The sequence below is a fragment of the Monodelphis domestica genome, chromosome 7, assembly GCF_027887165.1.
Source record: "Monodelphis domestica isolate mMonDom1 chromosome 7, mMonDom1.pri, whole genome shotgun sequence".
Classification (NCBI taxonomy): domain Eukaryota; kingdom Metazoa; phylum Chordata; class Mammalia; order Didelphimorphia; family Didelphidae; genus Monodelphis; species Monodelphis domestica.
Genome location: NC_077233.1, coordinates 101,921,541 through 101,946,338, shown reverse-complemented (window position 1 = coordinate 101,946,338; position 24,798 = coordinate 101,921,541). Strand labels below are relative to the sequence as shown.

The window sequence follows — 24,798 nt, the reverse complement described above, 5'->3', positions numbered from 1 at the left end:
TTCCTTGCTATCCTCTGATGGTGACACTCTCATAAATGATTAAAAAAAAAGGCATCAGCAACAGGTGGAAAGAACACTTCAGTCAGCTTTTCAACCAACCCTCTTCAGTCGACCAAAGCGCCCTTGACCAGATCCCCCAAAACCGCTCCATTGAACAACTTGACGTCCCTCCTTCAATAGAGGAAGTCCAAAAAGCCATTAAACAAATGAGTGCAGGCAAGGCACCCGGTAAAGACGGGATCCCAACCGAGGTATACAAGGCCTTAAATGGAAAGGTGTTCCAGGCGTTCCACATAGTGCTGACCAGCATATGGGAAGAGGAAGACATGCCCCCAGAACTCAGAGATGCCTCTATCGTAACCCTATACAAGAACAAAGGCTCACGAGCAGCCTGTGATAACTACAGAGGCATCTCACTACTCTCCTCTGCCAGAAAGATCCTCACCCATGTTATACTCAACAGACTCCTGTCATCTGTTTCAGAGCAGAACCTGCCTGAATAACAATGTGGCTTCCGACCAGATCACAGCACCATCGACATGGTCTTCACAGTGAGGCAAATGCAGGAAAAATGCCTTGAGCAGAACCTGAGTCTCTACATTGTCTTCATAGACTTGACAAAGGCGTTTGACACAGTGAACAGGGACGCATTGTGGATGATCCTCAGCAAGCTCTGTTGCCTAGCAAAATTCGTCAAACTGATCCAGCTCTTTCATGTCGACATGACAGGGGAAGTCCTATCTAGTGGAAAGACTTCCGATTGCTTCAACATCTCCAATGGCGTGAAACAAGGCTGTGTCCTCGCTCCAGTACTATTCAACCTATTTTTCACCCAAGTATTATGACATGCTGTGATGGATCTAGAGCTGGGCGTCTATATCAAATACCGACTGGAAGGATCACTATTTGACCTTCACCGCCTGACTGCAAAAACAAAGACAACAGAGAGACTCATCCTGGAAGCTCTCTTCGCAGATGACTGTGCTCTCATGGCCCACCAAGAAAATCATCTCCAAACCATTGTGGACAGGTTCTCCACCGCAACAAAACTGTTTGGCCTGACTATCAGCCTCAGCAAAACAGAGGTGCTGTTCCAACCTGCACCAGGGAGGCCAATGAACCAGCCGTGCATTACAATCGACAGCACGCAACTTTCTAACGTCAACACTTTCAAGTACCTGGGCAGCACCATCGCCAACGACGGGTCCCTAGACCACGAGATTAATGCCAGGATCCAAAAGGCCAGCCAGGCACTCGGGCGGCTGCGCTCCAAAGTCCTCCAACACAGAGGTGTAAGCAATGCGACGAAGCTCAAAGTGTATAACACAGTGGTCCTCAGCTCGCTCCTGTACGGTTGCGAGACATGGACACTGTACCGGAGACACATGAAACAGCTGGAGCAATTCCACCAACGCTCTCTCTGGTCAATCATGAGGATCCAATGGCAAGACTGAATCACCAATCAGGAAGTCCTCGACAGAGCCAACTCCACCAGCATCGAAGTCATGGTCCTCAAATCCCAGCTACGATGGTCTGGACACGTCATCCGCATGAACCCACAGCGAATACCAAGACAGGTATTCTACGGTGAACTGTCAGCTGGACTCAGGAAACAAGGCCGACCAAAGAAAAGATTCAAGGATCAACTAAAGTCCAACTTGAAGTGGGCTGGCATTACACCAAAGCAACTAGAACTCGCTGCCTCTGACAGAAGCAGCTGGCGAACCCACATTCACCATGCCGCCACCACCTTTGAAGATGAGCGACATCAACGTCTTGCCGCTGCGCGTGAACGCCAACACCAGGCCACAACCGCACCTCCAGTAACAACTGGCGTCCCATGACCCATGTGCCACAAACTCTGCGCCTCAGTCTTTAGACTTCAAAGCCACATAAGGGTACACCGTAGATGAAACTGCACAAAGACAATAGTCATTCTCGATCACCGAGAGACTACCACTACCCTATGTGATTTTGAAATTTTTTGACTTTATTTCACCTTGGTTTTCTTATCTTAGAAATGAAGAGTAGGCCAACCTGACCAAGGTCTCTTCCCTCTCCAGTCTATAATTCTATGATCTCAGTGTCATCTCCTTTGGTACTTAAATGTTAACGTAATCTGGGTTTGTTTACTAAGGGTTCATAATCTTTATATAGTATACCTCACATACCCAGAGAAAACCTCATTTTAGATAAGTTCCTAGGAACATAGAGCTGGATTTAAAAGTGACTTCAGAACTCTTGAAGAGTTACATGCAAAGGGGCATTAGAGTTTTTTGTAACCTGAATCCTATTTCACTAAAGGATCTTGCTACTTAAAGAAATTCAACCAGGAATCCTTTATAAAGAAAAGTGTACTTTTGTAACTTGAATAAATACTACTCGGCTTCTCTTTTATATAAAAAAAGTCCACAAATGAATTTTCATCTATCAAATACCTTAAATCATGCTACAATTATGTTTCTGGTGCCAGCTTCTAACTCTGAAGCATTTTCTCATTACCATCAGTGCCCTATTGAATGAAATCCTACACAAGAGCACTTTGACAGCTACCAAGCATGAAGGATGCTTAGTAAGAGCATTGTTATTGTTGTCAGTGCTCAATTTCCCTTTTTCTAATCATTAAAAATCTCTGTTGTTTGAGGGCATTCCATTTTTATGGTAAAGCAAGTAAGAATGATTATTTGTATCACAAGAGAGTTTACAGAAATTGCTTTTTTTTTAAAGTAATAAAGAAATAACATTTATCTTGCTCTTACTTTCTTCTTTTCCTAATGTGACTAGATAGCTGTCAAAGCACTGTTCATATAGGTTAAGACCATCAGTATGTGAATTCTCATTGTCCCCCAGTAACAGATGGATTTGAGAAGGATATGAAATCTAAGACTTCTCTACCAAAAGGGTATGTTTCCTGTTTCTGATAGGAAGGGTTTAGGTTAAATAATATTGTGAATTATATGAATTGAAGGTTTTGAGATCTTCAACTGCATTGAAAAGGCTAATCATGGAACCTCTTTTTTTTCCAGAGACAATAAGATGTCTTGGGGTCCCTGCTCTTTCTCCATAGATCTAGGCTGCCTTTTCCCACCTAAAAATGGTGTCCATGATTTTGCAATTGTCTCCCATCAAAGTCCTAAGAACAGTTAATGTGTTGTAACAAGTAATGATACAAAAGAAAGTAATGCCAGTTTTGTTAAGATGACTGTTGTCTTGGCAGAAAGATATGGTGATCAAAGCACAGGCATGTATAATAGTAGTTTACTACAGAATAGGCAAGTCAGCTAAGGAACCACAGTGTTCAGCACATTTGATTGAAAATGAAAGTTTAACTAATCAAGAATGCTAGGGCTGATATTTCAAAGTTCCTATAATGTGTTATAACTACATAATCCATCTCAATAGAGAAGAACAATGAGCAAATAAATTCATGAATCAGAGTTCTGTTTATGCTTCTATTTGGGTCATTTTTTTTTCATTGAATGACTTTTGAGTTGATGAAAGGTGTTAGAAAATGAGTGTTCACTGAGCCTGCATCTGTACTGAGCCTGGATCTCTGCTATAAAAAATTAATTATATACTTGAAGAAATTCACACACTTTTTCATTTATTCGTGTGCACTAATAGCTCTAATCATCACAGTTTATATTATTCAGAATTGATTAACCTTGAAAGTAGACATACTTATCATATCCTGTCATGAATTTGTTCGTTTCTTTTAGCTACTAGGTTGAGGGAGAGAAGCATTTTCTATCACTAATGTACAAGAGAAGAGATAGAACAATGACATAATAGATAGAAGGCTAGACTGGTCTAGAGTCAGGAAGTTTTAAGTTCCCTCCTCTCATGCCATATTTATTGGTGGCATGATTCTACAGAAGTCATTGCCCAGAAAATATATTTAAAAATCATGACTTTCATAACAGTGGCCAGGACACAGTTGTAGATGGAGTTTCTTCTTCAGAGGCTCCCTATGAGAATAAAAACTCAGGTCGAAACCCCCAGAAAAGCACTCCTCTGCAAAAAACAAAAATCTAAAAAACTAATATGGCATTCCTAATATGTATTCTTTCTTTGAATTTGAATAATCAAATCAGAAATTGAAAGGTACAAGACATTAAAGAAGCCAATAGTCCCCTAAGATCCTCTTCTTCTGCAACACTGGAATTTCTGAAATCAATTTAATTGGGAAGGAACAAGTCCTACCAAAATGGAAAAGCATGAACTACAGAGCTGTTGGCAAACTCTATTTTGGTCATCTGAGGAGGAGCCTTAATAAATTTAACCTCAGAGTGATGTAAGAAACTATGGAAAAACATCTTAAATCATCAGGATGTTTCATCTGCACATTTATTCACACCAACAAAATCATGGCATCTTTAACAGTCAGTCCATCAATATGCATTTATTAAGCATCTAATGTTTATGTATTAAAGTCTAGAAGTTCAAGTGAGAGAAAATGTATTGTAGCACATTCTAATCCTCATCAGTAGTTACAATTTTGGGAGTAAAGAACTCAAAACAAAAACTTAGCCAGTGTCACCAAGATTGCTTTTAAAGGTAGACGAATTCTAGATCTCTCATTCAATTGACTTGCATTTGTCTTAAGGAGGCAATAAATGCAGATCAATAAAAAGTTCATTTCTTTCTATTATTAGAAGTTATATGTTTAGAGTGACTTCCTGCTTGATATAGCTCAGGCTAAAGCAAAGACCTGGTTTCAGGAATTCCCAGGAGTCCACACTCAGGAAGGTGATACAAATAAGCTTTATTGTCATATATGAAATTCGGTAAGCAGGCAAACAAAATGGGGATATAAACAGAGGTTTGTTTCCACAAATGCAAAAACTCCCCCCATGAGAGAGGGAGATGTCAGGAAGCCCAGTCAAAGATGGGCTTCAAGTGACAAAATTATGTAACCCAAGACTTGGGCTTGAAAAGAGGTAACAGGTGCCAGATGTGGGAGGGGGCAATCCTAATGAGATAGAGTTGTGATAGGAGGTTCTGGGCTTAGGTGGGGTTCCTTCCAGGAGGGGGAGTTTCTTTATCAGGACAACAAATTGAGGAGAGGATCCAATGTTAACTATCCAAGCCAGAAGAAGAAGAAAGGACTAGCTCAAACCTCTCAAGCAGTAAAGAATTTCATCCAGCCAAAAACTGTGCTTCTTATCACCTGGCATTGCTCCTTTTAATGAGTCCCAGCTGAAAGCTATCCCACACCCTTCAGGTAGGAATGAGCTTATGGAGGGAAGAAGCATTTATTAAGCACCTACTTTGTAAAGCCAGGCACTGTGCTAGGCGCTATACAAATGCAACCTTGGGGAATAGATGCTATTATTGTGCCCACTTTATAGTTTAGGAAACCAAAGCAGATAAGAATTAGGTGACTTGTCCAGGATCCTACAGTTAATAAGTGTTTGAAGCTGCATTTGAATTTGGGTCTTCCTAACTCCAGGCCAGGTCCCACATCCACTGTATCACCTAGTTGCCTCTAGTGCCTCCATTTTAAAGGTGATATTAAGCAACACAGTGAACATTCGTAGTCAGCTTTGCTACAACTCCAGTTTTCCCCATGTAGTGTCCTCTTACACTTTCCACATGAAGCATGCTCAATAGGCATTCCTGTCAAGTGAATAAAAAACAAGAATGCTTTACCTCCTCAGGTTTATACACCAGATATTAGTCTTATGTAGAATTTATAGAGGAAGGTAGGTGGCACAATGGATAGAGAGTCCAGCCTGAAGTCAAGAAGTCCTGAGTTTAAATGTAGTCTCAGACACTTAAAAGCTGTGTGATCCTTGGCAAGTCACTTAACCTTGTTTGCCTCAGTTTCCTCATCTATAAAATGAGCTGGAGGGGGAAACAGCAAACCACTCTGATATGAAAACCCCAAATGGGGTCACAGAGAGTAGGATACAACTGAAAAGTGACTAAACAACAAGAAAAATCAATAGAGGATAGAGGATAATGGAAGAAAAGGAAACTCAATGTCCTTTGAATAACAACTATTAATCAGTATCAGGCAAGTCAGATAGTACAACACTAATTACAACTTTTGCTGGTTGACCTGGTTGCTAATTGACAACTCAGACATATAGAAGCATTTTTCTGTGTCCTATAACTAGTCAGATATTAAAAAAAAACAAACATTTATTAGACTTTTACTGTATGCCAGATACTCTGCCAAGTGCTTCTGGGTTCCCAAGGATACAAAATTCCTGCATCATGTCCAAGACCTGATGACTTAAAGTGTATAATAGTCTATTCAAAAAGAAAACATTTACCATAATGTATTAAATGGATAATTACTCATGCTAAAAAAAATTATTCATGCTCAATAAAAATTTCCTGATGAAAATTTTTAATCATTTATGTCATCTCTGGTATCAGGTCAAGGCAAGAGTGTGTTTAGAAATGAAAAATAATCAACATTTAGCTGAGTTTTAATTCTTAGTACAATGGAAGAAATTGGAATGTGACATAAGCCATCTTTTAATAATAGCTCCAAGCTGCATTGAAACAAAGTAATCACATTTCTATAGGAATTTTAGCTGGTATAGCCAGACAGTTTAATTAGGAAATCCCTATTTTGAGAAAGTATGCAACTTTTTCTCTGAGAACTTTTATAACTTTAGTTTGAATATATTTGAATTAATTTTAGTCATCTTGTAAATCATTTGCCCGATATTAAATATATAATTATATGACCTTCAAAATATTTAATCTAGCCAAAACCTCTGTCAAAAGTAAAAGGGTTTACTTTTCTTTGAAAATCCTTAGCATTCAGGAAATGGCTTTTTCTTTGTAGCATTAAAGTAGAATGAGTCCCCTCCACATCTGAAAATAGGACATATAAATGTTAACATCCAGTAAAAACCTTCCTTACCCAGAGGTCACTTCTCCAACAACTTCAAATACATAGAATACACTTGCCTTTTATGGGGGGGGGAGGGTTGCAGGGGAATCACTTATTCATTTCCTTATCACAGTCTTCTGCTCTTCAGGACAGAATAACAGACTTCTCTATCTCTTGAAGCCCATTTCTGCCTATACAACTGAAGTGGCTGCATAGGGATCCTGAGCCTTGTTCCCTCTTTCACTCCACTGCCAGCTCTCCCCTTGAATACAGTGCCTTAGCTTAGCTGTGGTGCAGGGGGAGGGTAGGACACTCCATGATAGTTCTTTTTGACCATTTTCATTTGTGTCAAATTCTTCATAACCCCATTTGAGGATATCTCGGCCAAGATACTGGAATGGTTTGCCATTTCTTTCTTCAGCTCATTTTATAGATGAAGAAACTGAGGTAAATGGGGTTAAGTAACTTATTCAAAGTCACACAGTTATTAAGCACTTGTGGTCAGATTTGAATTCAGGAAAATAAGTCTTCTTGATTTCAAGCCCAGTGCTCTATTCACTATGCCACCTAGCTGCCATGTTGGATCTTATCCTTCAGTAAACTGTTTAATCCCCTCGAAGTTTTTTATCACTTTACTTCCATACCTAGGCTAAACTCTAATTTCCACAAAATAAGAAAGGGGGTACCTTTTTCTTTCTGGTTCTGACTCCTGCCTCCTTTTGGCTACAGGTGAGAACTGTTATTTTAACAATCTACCTTCCTAAATCAACTTTATTTATTCTACCAACAGTGCATTTCTAACTGCATTTCTCCTGATTAAGGGCATTCATTCCCTTGCTGTTTCCTTGACATAAACTTCCCATGATCATTTTTTTCCACAAAGGAAATTGTGTTTTATCATAGAGGAATTAAGAAGCCACTGAAGATTTTGAGTTAGGTAGTATCTTGGCATAGTCAGTTCTGTGTTTAAAGAACATGAAATAGCCAGATTATGGAGAATGGATTAGGAAAGACAGAGACTGAATTAGAGAAATCAATTAGAAAGCTATTGCATGCAAAGATCCAGGACAATTCTGAGAGACTTATGAGAAAGGATGCTATCTACATCCAGAGAAAGAACTGTGAGAGTAAAAACATAGAGGGAAAACATATAATGGATCATGTGGAATTGCTTGTTTGCTATGGGAGGGGTTTGGGAGGAGGGGAGGGAAAGAATACGAATCATGTAACCATGGAAAATATTCTAAATTAAATAAATAAATAAATTGAATTTTGGGGGGGATAAGAAAGAAAGCTATTGCAGTAGTACAAATGAAAGATGATGATGGCCTGTAAAGATGATGATTGGCTAGGCTACTCGTATTATCAGAGAGAAGATGTATAAGTAGGCATTAGAGTATAATGAGAGGGAATAGAGATTATGCAGGCTTATCTAAATTTCTATTTCTACCAGCACGGAGCACTGTGCTCTGAACATAGTAGCTCTTAATGAATGTTGAACAACATTAAAAGACCCATTCTCCAATGACAATATAATCAACAAAATACCAGTTTGCTCATATCTATTGGGTTTGCCAATAACAGTGTCCCCTGTTCTCTTATGTGACAAATGTACTAATGACTCCAATGACTTCCTGTTTGTCACACACACAAAACATTTTGGTTTTAGCCTCAAAAGTGGGCAATGTTTATAGAATTAAAAATTTTCCAGATTTATTCATGAAATTATAAATATATTGGTGGCCATTCTGTTTCCATCCAGTAAATGAGGCACATGCTTTTTCAGGATAATGTATAAAAAGTCATACTGTGTATGATTTGTATTAATTATTTCCACAGTCACATGAATCTTCTGACAGTTTCTATTCTTGTTAGAAAACCTTGGGAAAAGTCAACATGAGTACAAGCTATTATGCAAAAAATGAATCCTGATGTCAACAACTGAAATAGACTGCTATAATAAACCCAATTGGCAAAAAAGGGGGAAAGGGGGGGGGTTGCAATGTTCCATGGAATCTTATTGGATATGATTTTTTGTTCATCTTTTATTCATTAAGATTCAAAAAAACTGGAAAATAACTCTCTGACCCCCACCCCAAAAAAGCTTTTATATTACATGGACAAACATGGGAAATAGCTTAATAATAACTTGCCCTTAAAGTCAGCAAAGGGATTGGCTTAAACATCTGGGATTTCCCAATAGAGCTGTGTTTAAGGATTGAGTGTGATTGCAGTGGGCACATCTTTATTCATTAACAGAGACCACATCTCACCCCTGGGTAGCTCTCTGGGACCAAATTTATTTGTTTATCTATTTATCTGGTGCTATCTAAGTGCTCATACAATCTAATTAGCCTAATTTCACTACCCTATTCAGCAGGAGGAGGACATAAAGTCTCCTCATCTCCCTCTCCATTGGAGCCTTTTATTGACTCAATAGTGCTGATTTAGTGAGCCTTCTCAGAGAAAGAATTTTCCTCACCCCATGTGACAGGTTTGGGCAAAGTTAGCCTTGAATCTCTGCTGTAAATGCTTGAATGTGAAAAAACTTCATATTCTTATGAAGCAGCTGAAGAGTTCTAATCTCATCATTTATCCAGTGTGAAAGCTTGATGTTGAGATGGGGAGATTGACATAATTCCTTCCCAATTAAAAAACTGTCTATTACTTTTGACATTGGGACTGAGGAAGAAGTGAAACAAGAAGAAAGAAGAAAAATAATGAGAAGATGAAAAAAGAAAGGGAGATATTTTGAAATAGTATATATTTCCTAAGGATGTAAGAGAAATTGAAATCATCAAAAGGAGAAAAGCGTCCTCTCCTCTCACTTCTCTTTTGAAAGCTCTATTTGAATGTCTAAGAGTTAGGATTCATGAATTTCTTGGTGCAAAAAAAAAAGGGGGGGCAAAAGAGAAATGGAGAGATATAAATTTATCATATTCCCAAAGTTTCCCAGACTTTGACTCTTACTCTCACAAGAGCATAAATTTAGAACTGAAAGGAACTTTAGAAGCTATTGAGTTCAACTTCCTCACTTTACAGGTGAAGAAATTGAGGTTCAAACATTCTAAGTGATTTGCCCATAACCCAGCCAAGTATCTGATGTAGGATTTGAACTCAGCTCTTCCTGATGCTAAGTGAGCCACCATATCACCTAGTTGCCCTCACATATATTCAGCCAGTATTTTTGTTTTTAACTTTGAAATACCTTTCATCAGTCTTTTTTTTTCCCTAACCTACTGCTGTTCTCCTTGTTCACTGCTTCTCATCTCCTATCTGAATTATTATAATCACTTCCTAATCAGATACCGGGTCAGTAGACTCTCTCCATTCAATCCATTCTATATATCACCATCAATTCATCTTACTGAAATACTATTTTTATTACACCATCCCCTCCTCAAGATCTTATTTTGGACTCACATTGCCCACAGGGCAAAAAAAAAATTATAACTTGCATTCTGGTTTTCAAGTTTATTATCTGGACTCAAAACATCCAGACTTTACACCCCATATTCCTACACACAAAATCTCCACTTCAAACAATAAAATCAGCTTGCTTTCAGATAAGCACAACAGGTTTATTCCCACCTCTGCAACTTTGCTCAGGATGTTCTGACTCCCAGAATACTTTCCTTCCTTCTCTTTAACTTTTCCCCAATTCATGCATGAGCCTTCTCCCCACTATTCCAGCCCATATAGATCTCACCTTTCTGTAAGCTTTGATTGCACTTATTTGTCTAGATCACTTTATTTTCGACCCTTAATTGACATGTTGCCTTTAGTATTCTTTTTCACATTTGTGAAAGTCTTGTCTTCCCTAGTAGACTATTGGGTTCTTAAATTTAGAGACCAGGTCTTCTGTTACCCATACATCTCCCACAGCAATCTGCTAGGTATATAGTAGGTGCTAAATAAATTCTTAATACATCTTAGTTTGAGCCTAAATTTTTCCCTTGGACTCTTCTGTCCAGATGGAATTTGAGTTGGATATAGGCAAAATCAAACTTTCTGTGCAAAGAAAGATTTCTACTTTTGAATGGCTCTACCCTCATCCCCATCTTACATTAACTAACTTGTATTTAGTGCTTGTGCAGTGAAGAGACACAGCAAATAATGGGATTGACCTGAAGTCAGAAAGACTCTTCTTCCTGAGTTCAAATCTGGCCTCAGACACTTACTAGCTATGTGATCGTGGACAAGTCACTTAACCCCTTTTGCCTCCGTTTCCTCATCTATAAAATGAGCTAGAAAATGAAATGGTAAGCCACTCCAGTGTCTTTGCCAAGAAAACACTAAATGGGGTCATGAAGAGTCAGACACAACTGAAAAGACTGTAAACAAGAATTTACTGTTTACATAGTGAGCACATTTTCTTGTAATGTTATTATTCTTTTTTGCTTCTCTCTTCTAGCTTGTTCTTTCTGTCTGTGTAATTATATTCTTAAGCTATTGTTCTCTCTATTCTTCCTTTGGCAAGATATGCCACTGCACATTCCAATTTTACTATTCTAACTTTTTTTGCTATGCATGCTATATAGTCTGCTCTCATAATTCTCTTTTCTCTTTTAAACTACTCAGGAAGAGTGTGTGATTGTTTCAAATTCTTTTCAAATTCCACAGGGACTCCTGTCATCAAATATTGGGTCATTTTCCTTTGTTTTATGATATTTGCTTATAGATGCCTGAAATCAAACCTGGACGTATATGTCTTGCTGCCATTAAATTTGTCCCTGTTGATGTATCTGCTTATGCTCAAGATCTTTGAGTGTTTTTCTTCTCGAGATCTTTGATAACTTGGGTCTTTTTCTGAACTCTCTGACTCCCTCCCTTCTGATGGTGACTTCTCTTGGAGCTGGATTTCAAAGCATCTTAGCCTCCTCACACAGTGGGGCAATTCATGGTTCTCCAATCCAACCCAAGTCTTGGGTCTCCAACCCAAGTGACTTTTGGGTGACCAGAATAGGCCCTGGCTGTGCCATAAAGCTTTCCTTCCAGGCTTAATGGAGTGATACCCGTCCAACCACACACCCTTTGTCCTTCCCTGGTGTCCTGTCTTGCTCCCTCTGTTCCTCAGTTCTCTGGCCCAGCACAGTTGCCTTGCTGATGCTAGAGGTTGATTTTTGTAGTCTTTGACTATTAGTCTATGGGAAAAAGGAGGTGCATGTGGTGGGGGAATGTAGGGGAGGTGTTAATCTCTATATCCATGGGTCCTGGCCCCTGCCCTCTGTTTCTTGCTCTCCTACAGAGACCTTTTATAGCCAGAAATTTTTCTTGCAGCACTTCTGGCTTTGTGGCCCCTCTTCTAAAGTCTGGAGCTCTGACTTTTCTATCTATCCTGGACTGAGCAGGCTTTTTTCAGCCTGGATCCAAGAACTCCATTGCACTGAAAAGAGAGAGGAAAGACCCAGATGTGGGGCTGACTCTTGTTTTAGGATCCTGTGGTTGGCTAGTGTAGCTACCCTGCCTTGGAGCATTCAGGATGGGGGAGGGATGCTAAATATGCTGTAGATGTTAGTTCATGGATTTGTGGTCTTTTTTTTTAACTTCCTTTTAGATGTCCCAAATCAGAGACAACTGACATTTCTTCATCCTTATCTTTTTAGGTGAATAATTTCTGATTTAGGGAGATCTGAGGGCTTGAAGGGATTAATGAAAATGTCTAGTCCTTTAACTTGTTCATCTCATGACCTAGAAAAGATTAGAAAGGTACAGGATCTTATTTGTTCCTCACAACAACCTTATGAAGTAGATATTGTTGATATTATTAAACCCATTTTGCAGTCTTAAAGAAGTGAACTTTGTTCAAAATACCAGTAAGAGTCAGAGCCAGGATTCAAATTCAGATCTCTTCTGTTACTAATAGCAGTATTTTTTTTTCAGCAAATTTAATTGCCTTTCATACCATCACACAAAGCAAAAGAGAAACATTTGAAATAAACCTGAGCTAGAAATGAGTATATAAATGTAGCAAGAAATCAGTATCTCTGAGACTGAATATTGTGAGAAAATTGTCCTGGATGTAATATTTATTGGGAAAGGAAATAGGATTGGGAAAAATGGGGATAAATGGGAGGTTTCTATGGGGTATGGAGGAGTTAAGGGGAGAGAGGGAACACGGTTTGGTGAAGCAGGGGAGGGAGATGCCCCTTGCTGAGAGGAAACAGCAGGGGTCCAAAAAGGTTTTTTATTGCCTTGATGACTGAAAAGAAGTTCAGCTCCCTCGATGACCAGAAAAGATAGTCCACTATCTGACTGCAAATTTAAATAATATAAAGTTTAATAATCCAGTTGGAATTGGAGTTTTTTCTTAGCTTCAGAGTAAAAGGCCAGGCCCTAGAGGCTGGCGGAGGGTTTGTCCCACTCCCGTCTACTCTTGTTGTTCTAATTCAGAATCTTAGCAATAGACAGAAAGCAAACAAGAACAATTCTAAGCTTTAGAAACCTGTGTCTTTGGGCTGAAACAAGAAGAGCATGCCCTCCAGAATGGGCTGAACAAGCTCCTCTCTCCTCCAACACCAGGACCCCAGTCTTCCCCCGGCCTGAAGGCAATGCTAGTCACAAGACCCAACTGCCACTCCCCATTGGGCCCTTCCCCCACAAACTGTCAGTCTGGTTTCCTTTCCACAATTTTCCCCTTTTTTGTTGTGACCTTCCCAAGGTCACATATTTATATTATAGTTACCAATTTACTAAATCTACTCTAAGGAAATCTTAGCAGGAAAGTTTGGGCAAGGGTAGTTTTGGGGTTTTACAATAAATTCAGTACAATAAATGTTGAACAATACTATTACAAGAAATTTGAATCTTAGTGTTAATACTACTTATTCTAAGTTAACTAAAACTAATAACTTATTTACAGAAATTATTTACATATAATACAACAATATACATTGTTCTACATCATAATGTCATTCAAATAGAAATATCTATTGATCTTTCTATTTGCCTAAGACCTTATGGAACTACCTATATACATATTTACATTTTGCATAAATACAATTTCAGACATTTGCTTATATAAACAAGGTCTCTCAATATCAGTTTGTGATTTTGTGTTTTGTGTCTAATAGTGTTGTGTTGAATTAATACTTATCAAGTTTCTTCAGATTTCCACTTCTCATGTTGACTAATGGATCTCTTCTTTCTTCCATGTTATGTAGTGGTGCATGCTATTTTCCTAATATGTGAAATTACTTTTGTTTTATTATTTCAACACACTCAGTCTTACATATAAGTCTCATTTTTGATCTGTCCTCTTCTTATATAAACAAATTTACAAAGTTCAAAGTCTTAGCTGTCCACTTCAGCTTTCCCTCTTTGTTTCTTGTCTCTAGCATCTTTTCTTGATGCTTTTCCTCTGAGCTGGTTTAAAATCTTTTCCTCTGGGTTGCTTTTCCTCTGGGTTGCTTTTCTCTGGGATGCTTTTCCTCTGGGTTGCTTTTCCTCTGGGTTGGAAAGTTGTCTCGAACATTATGTTCCACTATTATTTTTTTTGTGGTGTACTTTTTATGTTAATCGGTTTTTGTTTCCATTTCTCAGCCCTATCTGTTGTCTAATTATCTTTGATGTCTGTTACAGTGCTGTTGAATTTTTTCTGGTTTCACGTGGGAACAGTGAAACCATGAGTCTTTCCCTGCAACTTTTATAGCTGTTGGGGTAGTAAGCAATACTTCATGTGGTCCAGTCCATTTTATGTCTGTAGCCAATTTTCTATTGAAATTTTTTAAGTATACTACGTCTCCTGGTTTGATGTTGTGCAAATTGTAATCCAGGGGTACTGTTTGTTGTATCAAGCCCATTTCATGCAATTCTGCTATTCTTGTCTGTAAAGCTTGTATATATTTTGTTAATTGACAATCTCCACCTATCATGGCAATGTAAGCTGGTTTACAAGTCCTTCCTTGCCAAATTGCGTGTCCATATAGCATCTCAAATGGAGAGATGTGCAAATCTCCGCTGGGTCGTGTTCTAAGATGGAACAGAACTAATGGCAGAATGTTTGTCCATTGTTGGTGGGTCTCTGCACAAAATTTTCCTATCAATGTTTTAATGTCTTTATTTAATCTTTCCACTTGCCCTGAACTTTGGGGATGATATGGTGTGTGGTATGTTGCTTGTATTCCTAGATTTTTATAAATTTCATTTAATATTGACTGAGTAAAGTGACTTCCACGGTCTGAGTCCAATTTTGAGGGAATCCCAAATCTAGGTATGATTTCTTTTAATAGGATTTTGACCACAAATGCTGTGTTGTTCTTTTTGGAAGGAAAAACTTCTGGCCATCTAGTCAGTCTGTCTATGATGATAAGGCAATACTTAAACCCTTTGTCTTTTGGCATATTGATAAAATCTATCTGTATGCATTCAAATGGAGTATATGCTAAGGGACGACCTCCTAAGCCTTTGGTCTTATAAACTCCCTGATTGAATTGCATACAAATTTTACATTTTTGACAAATTCTTATGGCATATGAGGATATTCCTGGTGCAGTCCAAAATCGTCTCACTGAATCGATCACAGCTTGGGTTCCACAGTGTCCTTGTGCATGTATTGCATTGCACACATGATAAAATAAATTTTTAGGCAAGATGGGCTTGCCTAGTTGAGAAAACCATATTCCTCTTATTTGTTTTGCTCCTAAGTTCTTTATCCACGATTGAATTTCCTGCTCATTATAGGTATCAGTTAGATTGTCCTGTTCAACTATTGAGAAATTCAATACCTGAAAAGGTCCTTCTCTAGCTCCAAATTTTGCTGTAATGTCAGCTCTATGGTTTCCTAAAGACACATGATCATTAGCCCCTGTGTGTGATCTACAGTGGATTATTGCCACTTCCTTGGGAAGTTGTACAGCCTCAAGAAGTTGCATTATTAGTTTGGCATATGCGATCTCTTTACCTGCACCTGTCAAAAATCCTCTATGTTTCCAAATTTCTGCAGTGGCATGAATTACTGAAAATGCATACTGGGAATCAGTGTAAATATTGACCCGTTTATCTTTACCTATTTGCAAAGCATTTAATAAAGCAACTAGCTCTGCCCCTTGAGCGCTCATGTGCTTTGGTAAGGACGCATACCATAATGTGTCTGTTAGTGTTACTACTGCTGCTCCAGTATACCTTTCTCCGTTAACTATCCTGCTCGAACCATCGGTATACATTTCAATGTCGGGTTGTTCCAGGGGAGTGTCTTTTAAATCATTTCTTGGCTTTTCTACTACTGATATTGTTTCTTGGCGATTATGTATGGGTTCCCCCTCTAACGGCAGATCTGGAATCAAGGATGCCAGATTCAATGGTTGGCAACGTTTTAAAGTGATGTTTTCGTTGCTTAGCAACACAATTTCATATTGAGAAAGTCTTTGCTGTGTGAAAGCTTGTAAATGACATTTCTTCAATATGGATTCTAGTTGGTGTGCAGAGTAGACATTAAGTTTTGATCCTAATACCAAATCAGATGACTTTTGGATCATGGTTGCTGTAGCTGCGATTGCTCTCAAACAGGGAATCATTCCTTTCTCAATTATATCTAGCTGTGTACTATAATATGCCACTGGCCTAAAATTGGGTCCTAAAGTTTGGACTAACACGCCAGAAGCTATGCCTCTTGCTTCATGTACAAAGAGATGGAATTCTTTGTTGTAGTCTGGAATACCTAAGGCTGGAGCTGTTATGATTGCTTCTTTGAGCTGTGCCAAGGCTTGGAGATGCTCTTTCATTAGTTTCAAAGGTTCTGTGACTGTGTTTTTGGTTAAGTACATAAGGCATTTTGTTATTTGGCTATAGCCTGGGATCCATTATCTACAGAAACCTGTCACTCCTAAAAAGGCTCTCAGTTGTTTCTTAGTCTTTGGCACACTGAGCTTCAGTATGTCTTCTACTCTTTTCTTGGAAATTTTTCTCGTCCCCTTTTCCAAGATAAATCCTAGGTATTCCACTTTAGGCATGACCCATTGTAGTTTTGATTTGGAAACTTTGTGACCTTTCTTATATAGCTCTAGGAGGAGTTTTTTACTGTCCTGGTAACAAACTTTAGCAGATGGGGATGCAAGAAGAATGTCATCCACATAGTGCATAATTTTGCTTTCCTTGAATCGGACGTTCTGTAAATCTTGTTGCAAGATTTGGCAAAATGCGGTTGGGCTATCACAGAATCCCACTGGTAATCTTCCCCATGTCACTGAGTCCCATTCCAAGTGAAAGCAAAGATTTTTTGGCTTTCCTTTGCAATTGGAATGCTAAAATAAGCACTACACAGATCAACAACAGTATAATATCTAGAGTTACTTGGGATTTCTGAAATTATTTTAGATGGGCTTGGAATGACTGCATGGGACTTTTTCACAAAGTTATTTACTGCCCTTAAATCTTGGACCAGTCTCCACTGAACCACTCCTTCAGAGTTTAAGAGATTTCACTTGCCCAAAATCTGCTTATGGGTAATATTGATATTAAGCATAATAGATTTATATGGCACCCACTATATGATAAGCACTGTGCTAAATGCTCTACATAAATATTATTTCACTTGATCCTAATAACAAACATACATGGTAGGTACTACTGGTATCCCCACTATAGAGATGAGAAAACTGAGGCAAGCAAGAGATTAACTTGTGAATGTCTGTGTGAATATCTGAGGCTGAATTTGAACTCAGGTCTTCCTAACTCCAGACCCAACACTCTGTCTACTGTACCACTTTCTTGCCTCAGGTTATAGCAACACATCCAATTATCCCAACTTCCTCCTATTCCTATTTCTTAGCCATTGTTTATACAGCTCTGCCCACCTTGTTGTTGTTTTTTTTAATCCACTCTTGATTAACCCTTAATATCTCCATTATGGCCTAGGATCAAATATCATTTAGTCCAACTTTCTTCATTTTATGAAGGAGGAAACTGAAGTCTGGAAGAAAGAAATTAATTACACAAAAACAGAATCAGGACTCAAATCCAAGTTATAACTCAAGAACTAGTGCTCTTCCCTCTATATTACATTTTTATTTTCCCTCCTTCATTATCCTTCAATCAATCTGCCAGTTATTATGGAGGGTTCACTATATGTCAGTTTGAGGGATACAAAGAAAAAGCAAATAAAATCCCTGTCCTCAAATAGTTTACTTTCTAATGGAGCAAGCAACATAAATGTGTTTATATATAAGTTGTTTATAGAATGGATATTCAGTAAACTTAGAGGGGAAGGTGCCAGCAACTGGGAGGACTAGGCAGGACATCCTGTAGAAGGTGATAATCAGGATGAATCATGAATGGAGACAGGGAGCCCAAAAATGAGGAATAGCAAGTAATTTCATTGTGGCTCTTGTGTGAAGAGGAGTGATGGCTAAAAAGAGTGAAAAGATAAGGGTACAGGTTATAAGATGTATTAAATGCCCAAAAGAGAAGTCAATGTTTGGTCTTGGAATAAACAGAAATGACTAGAGTTGTTGGGGGTGGGAAAGTGACATGGTTAGACCTATGCTATATAGTAGATGAATTGGAGTATGGAGATTTGAGGCAGTGAGACCATGAAGGAGTTATTATAGCAATTGAGAGAATATGGATGTAAGTGGAGAAAAGAGGGCATAGATAAGAGATGTTCAGTGGATATGTGTGTTTGGATATCTGGGGTGAGTGAGAGTTGGGAATTGAGAATAATATTGAGTTGGAACCAGAGTGTCTAGAAGAACAATAGAGCTCTTGGCAATAATAGGGAAGGTCAAATGGGGTTTGAGGAGAAATATATAATGAGATCTGTTTTAGATATGTTGAGTCTCTCAGGTAAAACAAGGAAAGGTAGCCCATTGTCCCTTTTAGAGTCAATTATATAAAGTGCTAAATATTTCACAAAATGTTGGATTGTTTGATGAGTTGATTAGGTTTTTAAATGTGTATTATTTTCATCCAATTACATGCTAAAACAATTTCCAACATTTGATTTCCAAAATATTGAGTTCCGAATTCTCTCCCTCATTCCCTGTCCTGCCCATTCCCTGAGATGAAAGGCAACTTAATCTAGGTTATACATATATGATCATGCAAAACATTTCCATACTGATTATATTGTGGAAGAAGACTCATATTTATAAAAAAAACACAAAGAAAATAAAGTGGGAAAACAGTATGCTTTGATTTTCATCTGGATTCCATCAATTCTTTCTCTGAAAATAGCATTTTTCATCATGAGTCCTTTGGAATTGTCTTAGATCATTGGATTGCTGAGAAAAACTGAGTCATTCATAGTTGCTCACTTCAATTTGCATCAGTTCATATAAGTCTTTCCAGGTCTTTTCTGTAATTACTTTGTCATTTCTTATAGCATAATAGTGTTCTATTACAATCATATACCACAACTTGTTCAGTAATTCGTAATTCCCTAGTAGGGAGACATCTCAATTTCTAATTCTTTGCCACCACAAAAAAAAAAAAAGAGCTGCTATAAACACTTTTGTACAAACGGGCCCTTTTCGATTTTTTAAAATCTTTTTTGTGATATGGACCTAGTAATAGTATGGCTCAAAGTATGCACAGTTTTATAGTTCTTTCAACAAGCTGCTCTCCGGAATGGCTGATCAGTTCACAACTACACCCATAGTGTATTAGTGTTGATGGAGTGATTAGTTTTGCCACATTTTAAAATTTTTTCATTAGGATTGTTTGCTGTAAGAAATTGCTTTCTGGGTGGGGAGGAGGGGGAGATATTTTGAGAAGCAAAGTTAATATAAAAATTAAAAGCTACCATTATACTAGATTTTTCTCAAACAAGGTTCATAGCATAGAAATCTGAGTGTGTGGTATAAGGATGTTCAGAAAAAGTCTCAGGGAGGAGGCTGGATTCTCACTGAAATCCCAGACCTATCTATTCTCTACTCAATAACAACAACAACTACAATTAGCCTTAATATAGTATTTACTATGTGCCAGATACAGTACTAAAAGCTTTATCTCATTTGATCCTTCCAGTACCTCTAGGGGATAGGCATTTTATTTTCCTCATTTTATAGATGAGGAAACTGAGGGAAAGATATTGTCACTTGCCCAAAGTGACTTGCTAGAGTCTAAGGATGGATTGAAACTCGGGTCTTCCTGACTCCAGGGCCAGCCCTCTATCCACTGTGCCACCCAGCTGCCTCTAAAAGGCCTGATCCAGTAGAATTGTGGGGAGAAGCCCCTTGGCCTCTGATGCTGCCATGCAACTGTCATAATGCAGACAAATTGTTCTCCATACTCTTTCCAGATTGCTTCCACTAGTAAATTCTCAGAGAATTGGTTCATCCTAGTACCAACCCCCCTACTGACCCCACCACTTCCACCACAGTGTAGCAATGGGAGGGGAGTGTCAGGAGCTCTCAGAGGGGGCTCTCTATGATGAGCAGGTCTGAGAAAAAATGCTGTGAACCTAGGCTGGGACTGGATCTTCTCACTAATTAGCCCATTTGGATTCCTAACCATTAATTGGAAATAACCCCACTATACTCCAGAGAGAAAATTATGCATGCAAGTACCTTCACTAATTCTTAGCTTTTTAATCTTTATTGGCCTTTCTTATTTTGTAAAGACAGTGAGAGTCAGCATCTTACATTGTGACTCCTTCCCAATTTCCTCCTTTCGCTTGCTTTAAACTTTCTGGATTAAACAATTTCATTAACAGCCGCTCTCTTCCCAGTCCACAAAACAGTCCCTCCAGCAGAACTATTCAGGGAGTCCAGAGCAATAAATTGAAGATTGGGCAATTACAGTAGCCCCCTTTTGGCTCCATTAAAATGTACCCGCCATCAAATCTGACAAACTCCTGGTATAGTTTACTCTTATAAAAATGTATCCCCTAGGACAAAGCTTTTTGAATTATCTTGTAGCAAGCAGTTAGATAACATCTGTGCTCTACCTTACATAGAGAGAGATACAATGTAAAGCTGAAGTTTGCTGTGAAGTATAGATGAGAAAAGGGATTGCTGGACAACTAAATAGTGAAAACAAGAGGTGAGGGCTGGAAAGGTAACAAAAGCAAAAAATAAAATGAAGAACTAATGAGGAACATTCCCCTATGTTCCAGAGCACCTTTCCCTGTATCCCTGAAAGGCACACATATTAATCATAGGATTTTGAGCTAGAAGGGGACTTTATGATCATCTATTCCATTGAACTCATTTAACAGATGAGGAGCCTGGGGCTCCAGGAGATATAATGACTCCTCCAAAGACACACAAACAGTAAGTTGCAAAGCTTAGACTCCGGGAAATGGCATGATCATCATCTGCCCCAGGGAGGAAAATTACTATTGCACTGGTCCTGCTATGGACCACTGAGTAAATGTATTGTTTATATTTGGAATGAAGGCAGCTAGGTGGCACAGCAGATAGAACACTGGCCTTAGAATCAAGAAGACTCATCTGCTTGAATTCAAATCTGGCTTCAGACACTTAGTAGCTGTGTGACTCCAGGCAAGTCACTTAATCTATTTGCCTCAATTCCTCATATATAAAATGGAGCTGGAGAAGGAAATGGCAAACCACTCCTGTATATTTACAGGAAAATCCCAAATGAGGTCATGAAGAGTTGGACATAACTGTGATGACTAAACAACAAACAGCAGCATTATATTTAGAAAATGCTTTGTTGGAGTAGAGATGGTAAAGAAAATTACCTCCCTATCAAAAACCACCAGCACCATTTTTGTTTGGTGAGAAGATCCAGCACAAATCACTAAACCTAAATCTTCACCTACTAAGAAACCTAACTGCCTTAGGGTCTAGGTCCAGTAGCTAAGAAAGGCTAGCTTATAGATAAGGAGACTTATAAAAAGTAGGCCAGCAATCTCTATGGGAAAGAATGAGATCCTTAAAAAGGAGTTGGTAATCCATTCAAATGAAGGTTGAACCAGTCATTGGGTGTTGTAGGGGAAGGGATTCTTGCATTAGGTAGGGATTGTATCCAGTCAATAGTTTGAAACTCAAACAGAAAGAGATCCCTATGGGTGCATATTGACTTCAGAAACACAGATTAATATTACCTGTTTTGTATTACTTTTATTTATTTTGCTAACTATATCCCAATTATACCATAGTTTTGGAGTTTTACAGTCTACTTGCAATACACCTCTGAGCTAGATGACTTCCAAAGTCCTTCCAACTCTGAAAATCTATGATTTTGTGATATAGAAGGCCACTGCTGAGAATCTTAAAGGGGAAGGGGAAGCCTTTTATGACAGCCTCCATTGCAGAAACATGTAAAACTGAATTTTGGCTACTGGTGGAGGCAGTATCGTAGAGTGGAATTTGCAATGGTTATCAGAAGACATGGGCTTATATCCCACCTCTGCTTCTTTCTACCTATCTGTGTGAACTTAGATAATTCATTTCACTTCCTTGGGCTCTGAAATTCAGGAGACATGAAAATAAATAAATGAATGAATCTTAAAGAGGTTACTCACCACTTATACTAACTACTAGGGAATTGGCCACAAGTAAGACTTTCTCTTCCCTCAAGGGACTTAAGTATATTCCACTTAGGTGAGATAATTCATAAAAGAAAGTAGTGGCCAAGGGAAGAATGTATTGATCTGAGAAGTCAAAAAGATAGTGAGTAGAAGAATCTAGAAAGTGATTGGCAGACTCTCCCTGGAAATGATGGCAATGTTGATTTGATTAACAGGTCTCCCTGCAAAGAATTGGGGGAGGTAGAGAGGGAGTATGCATATGGGAGTAGATCAGAAAATGACTTTAGTGAAAAGATGTTGTTGGTTTCAAATATAAATAGATACTGTGAGATCTCAGTAATCAATGCCCTTTTTAATTTATTACATTCACGATTTTATAGAACTTTTGTTCTAGCTGGCAAGAAGAGTTAAGCTAGAAAGCTAACAGGATGGTAGGTTTCCTACCTAAGAAATTACTGCAAGTCAGGTGAAGTATCTGGCCTAGCCAGGGCAGTGGTTGTCTCAGCAGTAGCCTAGTAGTGTGCTGAGCTGTCCCCTGTGAGAACACTGGGGGGGATCTTTTCACCACAGTTGGTTTGATGACAGGCTGAGTGCCAAAACAGCTCAGTGTGTGTGTGTGTGTGTGTGTGTGTGTGTGTGTGTGTGTGTGTGTGTGTGTGTGTGTGTGTTTGTGTGTGTGTGAGAGAGAGAGAGAGACAGACACACAGAGAGAGGGGGGAGAGAGAAACAGAAATACAAAAACAGAGAGAGAAAGACAGGCAGAGAGAGAGGAAGGCAGTGAGAGAAAGACAGAAAGAAAGGCAGAGAGAAAGATAGAAAAAGAGACAGAGAGAGGCAACGTAAGAGACAGAGAGAGAGAGAGAGAGAGAGAGAGAGAGAGAGAGAGAGAGAGAGAGAGAGAGAGAGAACAGAGAGGCAGCAAGAGAAAGACAGTGAGAGGGAGAGAGACAAGGACAGAGACAGAGAAATAGACAGAGACAGAGAGAGAAACACTAGGAGTGAAAAAAAGGGGTTTTGTAAATAGGATACATGAGTTCAGCAAGTATAAACACCTCCCCCAGCTGGGATCACCCCCTTTTAGCTGATGTTAATTCTGCTCAGCATGTGAATACCACAAACTTTACCAATCAGGCAGGCCTTAGGGGAGACCTGTTGAGAAAGTGAGTCTACTTGCATTTTGTTGATTTTATGATATCTGTACAGCAGGAATCCACTGATCCATTTAAAATGTTTACTCCCATCAAATTCTCTTGTGCAAAAGATTCCCCATTCACTAAGAAGGAAGAGATTACCCCCCAATGTGGAACATCTATAATTGCTTGCTTTTCTTATCCCACCCTATAGATTTATATCATGGACTGATCATAAATCTGTCCTTGGAAAGAGTAGAATTTAATTTAATTGCCAATTACATACTGCAAATGGGCTGCTTGTAAATAAGCTTTTTTATGATGGTACCTTTGGCTAATGCTGCTTATGGGGAGAGGGAGTGCTTTGGATTTTTCAATGAATTCCTAGTTCATGGTGCATGACCCAACACAGAGCACTAAAATTAAACAACATGATGTGACAGTTGGGTTTTTGTATTTGTGTGTGAAGCTGCAGCAGTGGTTAGAATTATATCCCTTACTATATGCATGCATAGTTTTCACTTACCTAATAAAAATATGAGGAAGGAAAGAGTTTTGTAGTGTTTAATACCACTCATGAGACCTATTTAAACCTGGGAGAGGATGGGGGAGGAGGAGAATGGAAAAAAAAAACCATTAAATGTTTTTACCCCTTTGGTTTTCTTCAATAATTTATTAAATGTCTACTACATACAATGATAATAGCTCACATCTCTATAGCACTTTAAATTTTGTAAAATGCTTTACATATATTTAATTTGATCCAAACAACAAACCAGTGAGGAAAGTATTGTAGCTATTATTATACCCATTTTATAAAGGAGGAAACTGATACTGGAAAAGAATAAGAGACTGACACTGACCAAGGGTCATAAAGCTATTGCATCAGTGGCAGATCCTTTTTAAATATAGCATTCAAATGGGCTAACACACTAGTTATGTCACTATTACGGGCTTACTCTGTGTTAGGCATTGTACTAGGCATTAGAGAATATAAAGATCAAAGTGAAACAATCCCTGCCTTCAAGGAGCTTACTTTCTGCTCAGAAATTATGTAATCTTTTTCACTGGATAAGAATTTAATATGTAGACAAAACTCTTACTACTATGCCATGCTGTCTCTAGCGCCGTGCCAAGTACTGAAGGAAATACAGATGAGGCAAAGACTCCGGTCTTTGGAAAGTATTTAGTCCAGAGCTAATGTTTGGGGAGCAGATGAGAGAGGGATCACTTTTGACTGAGGGGTTTGGGGCAAGAAGGAAGCATTTGAACTGGTCCTAAAAGAATCAGTAGGATATTCTTGAGGGCTGCAACCATTTCATTTTCATCTTTTATATCTCAAGCATCTTGCATAGTACCTGGCCCATCACAGGTGCTTT

General features: G+C 38.6%; 1 protein-coding gene across 1 annotated transcript in view; it reads left to right on the top strand.

Annotated features, from left to right (window-relative positions):
• The window catches only part of GRIN3A (glutamate ionotropic receptor NMDA type subunit 3A), a 235,045-nt gene that overhangs the window by 42,745 nt on the left and 167,502 nt on the right, over positions 1-24,798 (top strand). The window lies entirely within an intron of this gene.